This window comes from Parus major, chromosome 24 (assembly GCF_001522545.3).
Source record: "Parus major isolate Abel chromosome 24, Parus_major1.1, whole genome shotgun sequence".
In the NCBI taxonomy this organism is placed as follows: Eukaryota; Metazoa; Chordata; class Aves; order Passeriformes; family Paridae; genus Parus; species Parus major.
This window is the reverse complement of record NC_031792.1, coordinates 4,852,826-4,863,654: the sequence shown is the minus strand read 5'-3', so window position 1 is coordinate 4,863,654 and position 10,829 is coordinate 4,852,826. Positions and strand designations below refer to the sequence as shown.

General features: G+C 48.7%; 1 pseudogene; it reads right to left on the bottom strand.

The window, feature by feature from the left end:
• Window positions 1-8,561: 8,561 nt before the first annotated feature.
• Window positions 8,562-10,447, bottom strand: LOC117245484 (annotated as a pseudogene).
• Window positions 10,448-10,829: the final 382 nt, after the last annotated feature.

Genomic DNA, 10,829 nt, shown 5'->3' with positions numbered 1-10,829 from the left:
GCTGTACTGCATGAGCAGCAGCAGGAACTCAGACCTAAAAAGATCCTGACCTTTGGGGAGGTTTGATATAGAAATCCAGGTTTTCTTTAAAGAAATTGTGTTTTCTTTAAAGAAGTTGTGTGGGTTTGGGGAGGGAGCTGAGTTGTTGCTCACCATGCTGGATCCAGGCACAAAATTGTTCAAGGCCTGTGGATTGCTGCAAAAAACAGAAAAAAGGTTTAAGGAGACAGTGCCAACACCTAATTAACAAATTAATGTTAATAAATGCTACAACTGATGATGGGCACACACTTATGGTCCAAGAATTATGTTTTTTTTACCAATTTAAAGCATGAAGTGAGTTCTCAGAGACCAGTTTTTGCCTTCTATATCACTCACACCCTTTATTCTCCTTTCCCCCATAATGGTACAAATCAACCATTATTGAGAGTTTCATGAGCAGAACAAGAAACGAACCATTCAGCAAAATATTGTCTGGGCAGCAAACAGAGCCCTAAATGCCACAGCTCTGGGTGAAATGACTGAAAAGTGGGGTTTATTCCTATTCCATCATTTATTCTCTATACTACTGGGGTGTTTCCAGGCTTTTGGAGGATGTTTTCCACCCATCTCAGGACTGTTCAGCCCTTTTGGAGACACCTCAGGTGGGTTTTGGCTCTGGAAGACCCAAGCCCAGCACCAGAGAAGCCCTGATGGAGATTGAGGGTGGTGGAATCCCCTCTCCCACCCCAAATTTGTGGGACTTACTAAAGGACATCTGGCACTCCCCAGCTGCTGCTGGCACCTCTGTCAGCTGCCAAGAACAGAGAGAGAATGGAATGTCAGGAGAGCTGGGGCTGGTGGTGGTGATGATGATGGTGACCAGACCAGCAGACACCTCAAGAGGAGGATCCAGTACTCTGAGGGCCACCAGCCCACAACCAGGAACCTGGAGAAGTTCCTGGGTGGTTCCTTGTCTGCCCACCAGGAGGATTTCACTCTGAGTTCTCCCAGCAGGAGCTCACATTTCACTCTGAAGCCCAAACCAGCAGGTTTTTGGCTCATTTTCACCTTGCCAAGGGACACTGGTGCCTTGCTGGCTGTGCCTGGTGTGAGATGGTTCTGGAGATCCTGAACACCAGGAGCACCTGGAGCCAGATGCTGCCAAAGCTTGGCAAGAACTCACCTTTAACATCACTGATTTATGCACTTTTATCCCTAAAATTCCACTGTGGCAAAATGGATTTGGAAGGATTTGAGGATTTTCTGATAATAACCTGGAACCCTCCTCCTAAACCCCTTTTGATGAGGGGGTTTCCCTTATGGGGAAGTGTATTTTTGGGGTTTTCCCTCTTTTCCTCAGACCTGAGCTGGATTTGGGGGTGCAGCACTATGAAACTACAAATAAAAATCAAAGAAAACAAGAAAGCAAGCATTGATTACAACAATAAAGACAAAAATATCTTCTGCTATCACCCCCAAACCCATTATTTATGAGGATTTCCCCCCTTGCCATTCCCTGGTGGGGGGATATTGCATAAAGATGTTTATGTGGATGCCTGTGATAGGACCTGACTGAACTGAAGGCAGTGACCACAGCCATGAGGGATGGCAGCCCCTGACCTTGGGAGTGCTCCATGGAGGCTCAGGAATCACACTGGGCAGCACAAGGGTGAAATACTCTTCAATTAGACCCAAAATATTCCATCTTATTATCACTGATTCCAAACAAGCACAGCTCTCACTAATTAAGGCGCAGGAGCGAACACCAAGGCCTGAAAATAACCATCAGAGAAGCCCCTGCAGAGCTCAGAGTAAACATAAATACCTGATATTCCTTAAATAAAAGTGCTTACTTTGATGTGGGGGGTTCAGGGAAAAAATGATGTGGCACGGGCGGCACCTGGCCATGGCTGAGGACAAAATTCCCTCTCTGGCACGTTGGCATTTCCAAGAGCCACCTGCTTGTGTCACAGGGCAGCACCAGCAGGTCCCAGGGCCAGCTTCTGTTGTTGGCAACCAGGTCAACGTTCCTTGTGGCCACCGAGTTCTGTTGCCATGGGAGAGGAGCTGAGTGATGCTCTGTGCCCCAGCTGAGAGCTGGAGCAAATCAAACTGCTCCAAAGTCAACCAGAAGCTGAAGAATAAAAGATTTGATGTGTTTTCTCCTGATGTCATAACCAAAATGTGACAATAACACCCCAGGGAGTGATGAAATGCTGCCTCAAATGGCTCCTTCTCACCCCTTTCTGACCCAAAGAATATTTTGGATTGGTTTCAGTGAAAACTGCAATTCTCTGGAGCCACACTGAGTGTCCCTCATCTTGCAGCTTCCCTTGCACCCTCCCTCCACCTCCAGCATTCAGAATTTAGCAGCTTTTAATTAATTTTTACCCCTAAAAACACACTTCACAGGGTGACAAGAGTTTGAAGATTAAATTATTGGGAGAGTTAAATTGTTTCTGAGGTGGGAAGTGGAGGAAAAACATTTTTAACTTCATGGTGTGAGATAAAGTGATGAAGAAATGGGCATTTTTATGATTTAGCTTCATAAGAGCTGGATGAAATTGCTTTTTTTACAAAAATGTGGATTGTCCTGGGCCTCTACAGAGGACTTAATGTTTCTGAAACACTTTAATCCTCATGTTGTTCTATGAGGAGTGAAGCTGAAAACCTGTGAGCTGAGAGACACCTGGGGGAATGAATTAACTTGAAAAAACGAAATAAAAGTCAAATGAAGCCCTTCCAACCAACTTCCATGGCCAAACTGCATTTATAAGATGATTGCCACCCTGAAGCCCTGCCCAAGGGGGATATTTTGGAGTATTTGGTTGTGAGATGAGGAAACAATGGGATTCTGCATAGGGACCATATGAGAATGATGCCAAAATCCTGGATTTATTGCCACAACTGGCCTTCCATGGCACTTCACACCTTGTTAAAGTAAAACCTGGTCAATGGAGCACTTGAAAAACACACTGGGATCCACAGGGAAACATTCTCAGAGAAACCATCTCAATGCAGCTTGCTAATTACCACCAGCTTGCTAATTAAATCCATATCCATACATATAAAGCAGCGCTGCTTAATTAATTAATTCTAATAAATATTCAGAAGTTTTGAGCCTGCTGGGGGGTGTTTTGAACAAATCCTGCCCTGATTCTTGTCCCCAGATTTATTTGTAGTCTTTGATGTCGTTGATTTGAAGGATTTGGGGCCATCTCAACACACGTGAGGTGACCTCAGGTAGTTTTGGGATAATCTGCAGCTCTGAACGCAGAAATGGAAAGGCAGAATAAAACAAAAAGTGTGAGGAAAGGGAATGGGTGGAGCAAAAGGGAAATTGGGGTGAAGAAGGGAGCAAGAAGGGAAGGAGGGAAAAGGCAGTGGGGGAAAATGGAGTGGGAAGAATAGCAAAGGGGGTCAGTGTAGATGTTTTTATTAATGGTGTTTTTACTTGCTGTTCTTGTTCTATTTTGATGTTTTGGGAATGTTGTTGAAGAACTGTGGAGATATTTGTGGAGTTTTACTTTTTTCATGCAAAGGTCTTTGACAAATTACAAAAAAAAAAGGGGGGGGGGAAATAATGGAGAAAAAAAATCTCTTTTTCCTCCTTGTTTCACTCAAGCACTGCTGGGTTCTGCTGAGCATCTGCCCTGGAGCAAAGGAGATCTCCCCAGCTCCAGGGGATGGGAACTCTCACCTTTCCCAGCCCCCTGAGCATCCCCAGGGACAGAGATCTCCCTCCAGCCTGCCTGGGGCTGCTTCAGCTCAGTGCTTTTCCTTGATTTTCCTCCCCAGCTCCCTGGGGCAGGGAGTGGGTCCCTCCCTGGGATGGTGGGGCTGGAATGGGGATTTTTTACTATGGCTGTAAACTTTGGAGTGAAATAAAGGCAGAACCTTTAATTTAGAGCTCTGCCAGCCCCACTTCAGCTTTGCTGTCCTCTCTGTGGGTACCTCAGGGGAGCCACTTCACCAGAAGTGGGGTGGGGACATGGGTAGGGGAAGAAAGGCTGGGGAAGAAAAACGAACAATTAAAACCCCTTTTGCTCATCAGCCCATCCCAACCCCACTGCCAGCTGCTCCTGGAGAGGTCATTCCCCCCTTGTCCTCACCCAGCATGGACAGCCTGGCTGCTGGCACTGCAGGCCTTCCACCCTCTGCTTCCTCAGCTCACACTCAGCACCAGCTGCTGGGACTGCTGAGATCAATAAACCCAGAAAAAAATCTCTGCTGCTGATTTCACTGACTCTTTTTGAGGCTTTTCTTTTTAGTCAAACACGCCACAAACTTTGCAGAATTGTGGCCACACTGAGGTGATGCCCCAGGGATGCATTTCCTTGTGGACCAAGTGTCACAGACTCCTCCAGAACATCTCCCTCTCTGCCCCACAGAAGTTATTTATGGTGTTGTCACAGAAATGGACATGGAAGAGCGGCCACTGGCACTGAGAGGGACAGAGGAGCATGGTCTGGCTTGGGATCAGAGGCTGAGCTCACAAACAGACTCTGCCCTGTGCAAACACCAGAGCTCAAGCAGGGCCCGTCCCTGATCCATGGGGATGGCTCTTGCCTTTTCAGCAGCAGCTGAAACTGATGGCTCCTAGAGAACCAAAATCTCTCCATTCACCATTATTTCATCATGAGTAGGTCCCTGTGGTGAGGGTGAGAGTGCTCATCCTTCCTGGTGTGGGTGCTGCCTTTTCCCAACCTGGAAATGCAGCTCGATGTCGTTTCAGGAAGGAGGTAATATAAAAGTGGATCTTTATTTGAAGGCCTTCAGGGGCAGGTATGGAAAGATGTCCACAAAAGCCCACCCCCACTGGGGTGAGCACACATTTATAGGTTTTAGGAAATTTGCATAATTGATAAAAGCACCAATTAGGAAGACAAGTGGTGATGCCATTCCCCCAGGTCCTGCTCTTTCTTTGGAGTCTCCCCCTGGCACTGGCTGTGCTTTGCCCATGAAATGGATCTCCAAGAGCTGATCCCAACCTCGGGAGCCTGGAAGAGCCAAGCCAGCACAGGGACCTGGTACCCCTGGGGCTTGGAGCTCTGCAATTTGTTCTGTCTTTGTGCCCAGTGAAAGGGCAGGAACATTACTGGGGAAACCAGCCACTGATCCAACAGGTTACAGAGCTCCAAATATTTGTGAAGAGTACAGAGAACATGAAATGAAAACAAGGCAGAACCTAAACGTGGGTGTCCCACGTTACACTGGGAAGCATGGCAGCCCCATCAGTCCAGCTCTGTGGCTCCACTTCAGCAGCTTTTTGGGCAAGCTGATGTATTTCCACCTCCCAGCTGCAGTTTTAATGTTCTGCAGCACAGCTGTGGCATGGTTTAGTATTCATCAATTTAGTATTTCTGCCAAAGCCACGTGCTGCTTCCCCTCCTCCTCCTCTACCTCCAGCTGGAGGCACAAAAGGCAAAGATCATGGGTTGATAAAGAACAATTTACTGGAAACAGCAATGAGAAAAGAAAACTGACAGCAACAATATTAATAGCAAAAGCTATGAGAAAAGAAGGATTTGCATGGAAAGCCTGTCACAATAATCAACACCAGCTACCCCAACCTTTTTCTGGACCAGAAGGAACCCCCTGTCCCTGGAAGAGATTGCCTTCACCCCTGCCCCAGCAGTGATGGAATTATAGAATAAGCTCTGGGTCCTGGCCATGCACGCTCCCAGCTACAACAAAAATGATGCCAGGACAGGCTGTGAGGGTCAGCCCAGCAGTGTGAGGCAATCCAAGACTTCTGGAACAGGATGGATTCCATCTCATGATGCCCAGCATCACCCCAGGATCATCACAGGGCACCCACAGCTGCCAGGACCCACCAGTGCAGTGTGAAGGCACCGAGACTCAGCACTGCAGCCTTTTCTTGTGTCCACCAGGGCTGGGGACAGCAAGGACACCCCTGCCAATGCCCCACAGCCCAGGGGGGTTGGAGAGCTGAGAGCTGGCAGACACAAAGTGCAGCCTGGTTTTCCTTTGCTTTCTAGAGCCAGCAGCCATCTGGAGCACGGTGGTGGCTACATCCAACATCTGCCAAGGTGGGACAACACCTGCATCCTCCTCAGCTGGAGGAAAATCCCCCAGAGAAGGGGGCAGTGCCCCTGGCCCAGGCCCAGGGCACTTCTTGCCCTCCTCAGGAAGCAGGAAACAACCCCAAAAGGCCCCACTCTTCTTTCAGGAGCTCCCAAACTGAGTGTGTTCAGTATGACACAAAAGGTGCCAGGACAGAAGGTTGTTGTGACAACCTTCACCTGTGCTGGGCAAAGCTTTGTTCCTTGGGGCTGGAGAGGAAGCAGAAATTTCACTTTCTTCTGAGGTCCAAAGGGCCATTTGTAGTATCTCACCTTTTTTAGGGTTCACAGTGTAATTTCTGTGGTCTTTGTTGGGCACAAACCCTCATTCCAAAGCTGCAAGCCCTGCTCGTAAGGTCTCAAGGCTCATCAGAAGTGCCCAAAGCGTAATTCTGAAATCCCCAAGGCTTATTTGGAAGGTCCAAAATTTCATTTGTAGAGTCCAAAGTCTCAGATTTGAGCCCAAACTCCTTTTTTAGCTCCCAAAGCCCATCTATGAGGGACCAAACCCTCCTCGTTGTGATTCAGTCTGCAGTTTGGCTCCACACCTTTTTTAAGTCTCTATTTTTGTTACCAAAACATCTTTTGAGGGCCCAAAACATAACTTCAGGGTTCAAACCCTCCTTTTCCTGTCCAAAGGTCCATTTTTAGAGCTCAAAGCTTGGTTTAAGACCCAAGTCCTCCTTTGGAGATGGCCCAAAGCCATCTTTTACTGCTTGAAGCTTCCATTGCAGTGCCCAAAGCCCTCTCAGCCAAGGATTTATTTCTTGGGGCAGAGAGGAACCAGAACTGAGCTCAGTGGGTAGAAGGCATTTCCTGAGAGCAGCCAGACTGACCCAGGTGGTTTTGGTTGGACACAGAGAAATATCTTTTGGTTCTTCTCTGCCTCTGTGCACAAGACTTTGAAAAAGATTGGTTATAAAAACGAGTGTGCACAAACATGGATGGTTTGGAATCACACAGGGAGGCTTTGGGTCTTAAAAGTGGAACTTCTGGTCCTAAAAAAGGCTATGGGTACTAAAAGACAGACTTGGACCTTACAAATGAGTCTTTTGGCCTTCAAAATGGGACTTTATACTCTAGAAATCAGTTTTTGCGCATTCTAAAGGAGCTTCAGACATGAGGAACACGAGGTTTTGAGCTCTCAGTGAGGAGCTTGCACCCTAGAAGGAAGGTTTGGAGCCTAAGATGTTCTCCTGAGGGGTGGATTCCAAAGCATCCTAGTGCTAAAAAGCCATCTCTGAGCACTTTTGGGAGCTCCAGGGTGAAAGAGCTGTCTGGTAGGCAGCTCAAGTCTGCTCTGTGCCATCACTGAAGGTGTCTCCTTGCTAGAGCCTGTTCAGGGTCAGCCTGAGGCTCACAGAGAAAATTCCTTGAAAATGGCCCAAAGAGCCCAGTGGGCACAGTCCAATACCTGGGAGGAACAGGAACCACCAGCACCCCAAGTGTGCCAGCCAGAGCTGGCTCAATCCCAGCCCTGAGCAGGCTTTGGCTGCTCTGCCTGCTGCAGGTCCTGGAAGCTGCAGGAGCTCTGCTGGCCCATGAACAGCCCTCCAGCATCAGCACCTGGGTGGCCCAGTGACTTCCAGCTGTGAGAGATGCCAGGACGTGGTGGCCACAGGGCCAACAGTGTGTCCTGCCCTGTGTCACAGAAGTGGCAGAGATGTGGAACCGGTGGCTGGTGATTGTGAGCTCACCTGTGCAATGCTTGGTGTCCTCCAGGAGCTCCTGGACTGAGCTGGCCCTTGGGATAACTTGGCTCTTTTCCCTGCTACTTGCATGCCTGTCTTTTCCCAAGTATTCTTTGTCTTTGGCAGCAGCCACAAGCACCAACAAAACACTTCTGACAGCTGAAGGTGCTTTTTGGGGCATTTGGGGGTTTTAAAATAATTTTATTGAGCTACAAATATTTCCTTTCCCAACAGGTGATCTTTCTGGAGGAGGTCCTGATATCCTTTGTCGTCCAAAGCTTTCCACTCTGTACCTGAGAGGAACAATGGCCACAACAGGGAATGACTTCTTTGAGTAACATTTTGACCAGCTGGCTCGGACTTTGTGAATGCCCACGGACCACGGACATGGCCACTGCTGCATCCCTAAGTGTCGATGTGCTGACAGCCTGGAGTGAATTCTGGGGCATTCCCTGAGAGCAGCCAGACCCAGGTGTTGCTTGTTTTCATCACATTACAATCAGGAAAAGTGAAGATCTGAAAATCTGAGGCTCTAGAGGGAAAGGAAGGCAGCCTGAGGCGCAGGAATCAGTGTGGATTTGTTGAACTTGAGGCAGATTAGCAGGGGAACAGTTTTCCAGAAGTGTTTCCCTCTCAGTAGATATCAACAGGCTTCCCCTGATGTTTCTGGTTTGGGGGTTAGAGCTGTTGTCCTTGGTGTCATAGAGTGAACTCAGCATTTAAATATTCCCAGACAGACCCACAGAGTCAATTAGGTTGGAAAAGACCTCTAATCTCATGGGGTCCAACCTTTGACCAAACACTACCATGACAACCAGACCATGGCAGTAAGGCACCGTGTCCAGTCTTCTCTTAAAAACCTCAGGGATGGACACTCCATCACCTCCCTGGGCAGCCCATGCTGATATCTAATCACTCTTTCTGTGGAGAAATTCCTCCTGCTGTCCAATCTGAACCTCCCCTGGCAGAGCTCCAGACTCTATATCCTCTTGTCCTATTGGTTGTTGCCTGGGAAAAGAGGCCAACCCCACCTGGCTACAGCCTCCTTTCAGGCCGTCATAGAAAGGGTTAAAGTCACCCCTGAGCCTCCTTTTCTTCAGGATGAACTATCCCACTTCCCTTAGCTGCTCCTCATAGGATTTTCCTTCTAGACCCTTCCCCAGCTTCACTGCCCTTCTCTGGGCATGCACCACTCATCAGTGACTTTTGGACATTGGACAACCCTTTGGACTGGACACAGCCCTGGAGGCACGGCCTCACCGAAGCACAGAGGGACAATCACTTCCTTAGTCCTGCTGGCCACACCATTCCTGATACAAGCCAGGATGCTCTTGGCCTTCTTGGCCACCTGGGCACACTGATGGCTCACATTCAGCCACTGCTGGCCATCACCCCCAGGTCCTTCCAGCCTGGGCCACTCTGCAGCCACTCTGCCCAGCCTGGAGCCCTGGGTGGGGTTATTGTGGCTGAAGGGTAGGACCTGGCACTTGGTCTTGTTGGTCTTGTTTCACTGATCCAGCCTGTCCAGAGCCCTCTGCAGAGCCTTCCAACCCTCCAGATTTGGTGTGGTCTGTGAATTTGCTGAGGGTACACTTGATTAACTCATCCAAATCATCAGTAAAGATATTAAACAGGAGCTGGGCCCAGCGCTGATCCCTGGGGGACACTCCTAGTGACCAGATGCCAACTGAATGCAGCCCCATTCACCACCACTCTCTGGGCCCTGCCTGGCCATTACCCAGGGGAAAATGCACCTATCCCCCTTTGTCCCCCATTGTGCCCCACTTTCCCCTGCTGCCCCTGACCCCAGCTCACTGTTTCCCCCACCCATTATCTCATCTCTTTTCAAATGTTGTTTGCCTGCAGTCAAGGCGAGGAATGACTCCATCACAAAGGACCCTTTTTACCTCAGAGAAGATTTGCATGGACTGGCAGCAGAAACGGAGACCTGGAGCAGGACTTTACAACCTTGGTAGCACTTGCTACCTCAATGTCATCCTGCAGTGCCTGACATACACAGCCCCCCTGGCTAATTACCTGCTCTCTCGTCAGCACAGCCGGGTCTGTGAGTACTTCCAGAAATATCTCCTTTTAAATCTCTTGGGCACATCCCAAAGATTTCTGCAGCTGGATTTAGGAGAACAGCAGCCCTTCTTTGTTAGCCCCAGGAGCTTATGCTCCTCAAACACTCAAATTAAAAGCCACTTGTCCTATCAAGGTGCATTCATCTTCAGAAAAGCACCTTTTCCTAGCCCTGGGTCTCTGTCCCTTCGAGTTGAACCCTTTTTGGCTTATTGCACAGAAAACTTGTGCCAGTTTGGTCTCTCCATGAAGAACATTTTCTATGCATTAAAATGTCCCAGGGGTGTCAGGACATTCGGGAAAAGAGGAGTAGAGAGGCTTTACAACTTCAAGACCTCCATCAGGTTTTCCACCTGGGGGTTGTTTTGCTGAGCTGAGGAGTTTCCCTCCCTCCTCAGGTTGTCAGCAAGGTTTCTGCATGATGTGTGTCATGGAAGCCCACATTCGGAAAGCCCTGTACTCCTCAGCCACTGCCATCCGCCCCAGGGCTATCATCAGGGACCTCAAATGTAAGCAATTTCAGGTGCTTTGACAGGTTTTCTTTCCTTCTTTGAGGGGAGAACTACTAACTCTTTTCTTAGTCATAGGAGAATTTAAGCCTGACATCCCGGGAGATGCCTACGAGTTCTTACGCTGTGCTGTCAGTGCCATGCAGACAGCTTGTCTGGGTGAATGCAGCGAGTAAGCACAAGAAAATTCCCTTCTCACTGTTCCTGAATCTGTTGGGCTCCTTGGAGTGCTCCCACCAAGGAAAACCCACACCCAGGGCTTTCAGTGCTGAGCTCTTGGAGGATGTAACTCTCTGCCTTGCCATTTATTTCCAGATCGGACGTCCCTTCTGATGAAACTACCATCATCCATCAAATATTTGGGGGCTTGCTGAGATCCAGAGGTATTTTTCCAGCACTGCTGCCCTTCTTGGCATTTTCTGTGCCCTTATGAGCCTGTGACATGCAGCTGGTCTTGTGATGACTGGCCAAGGAGGACC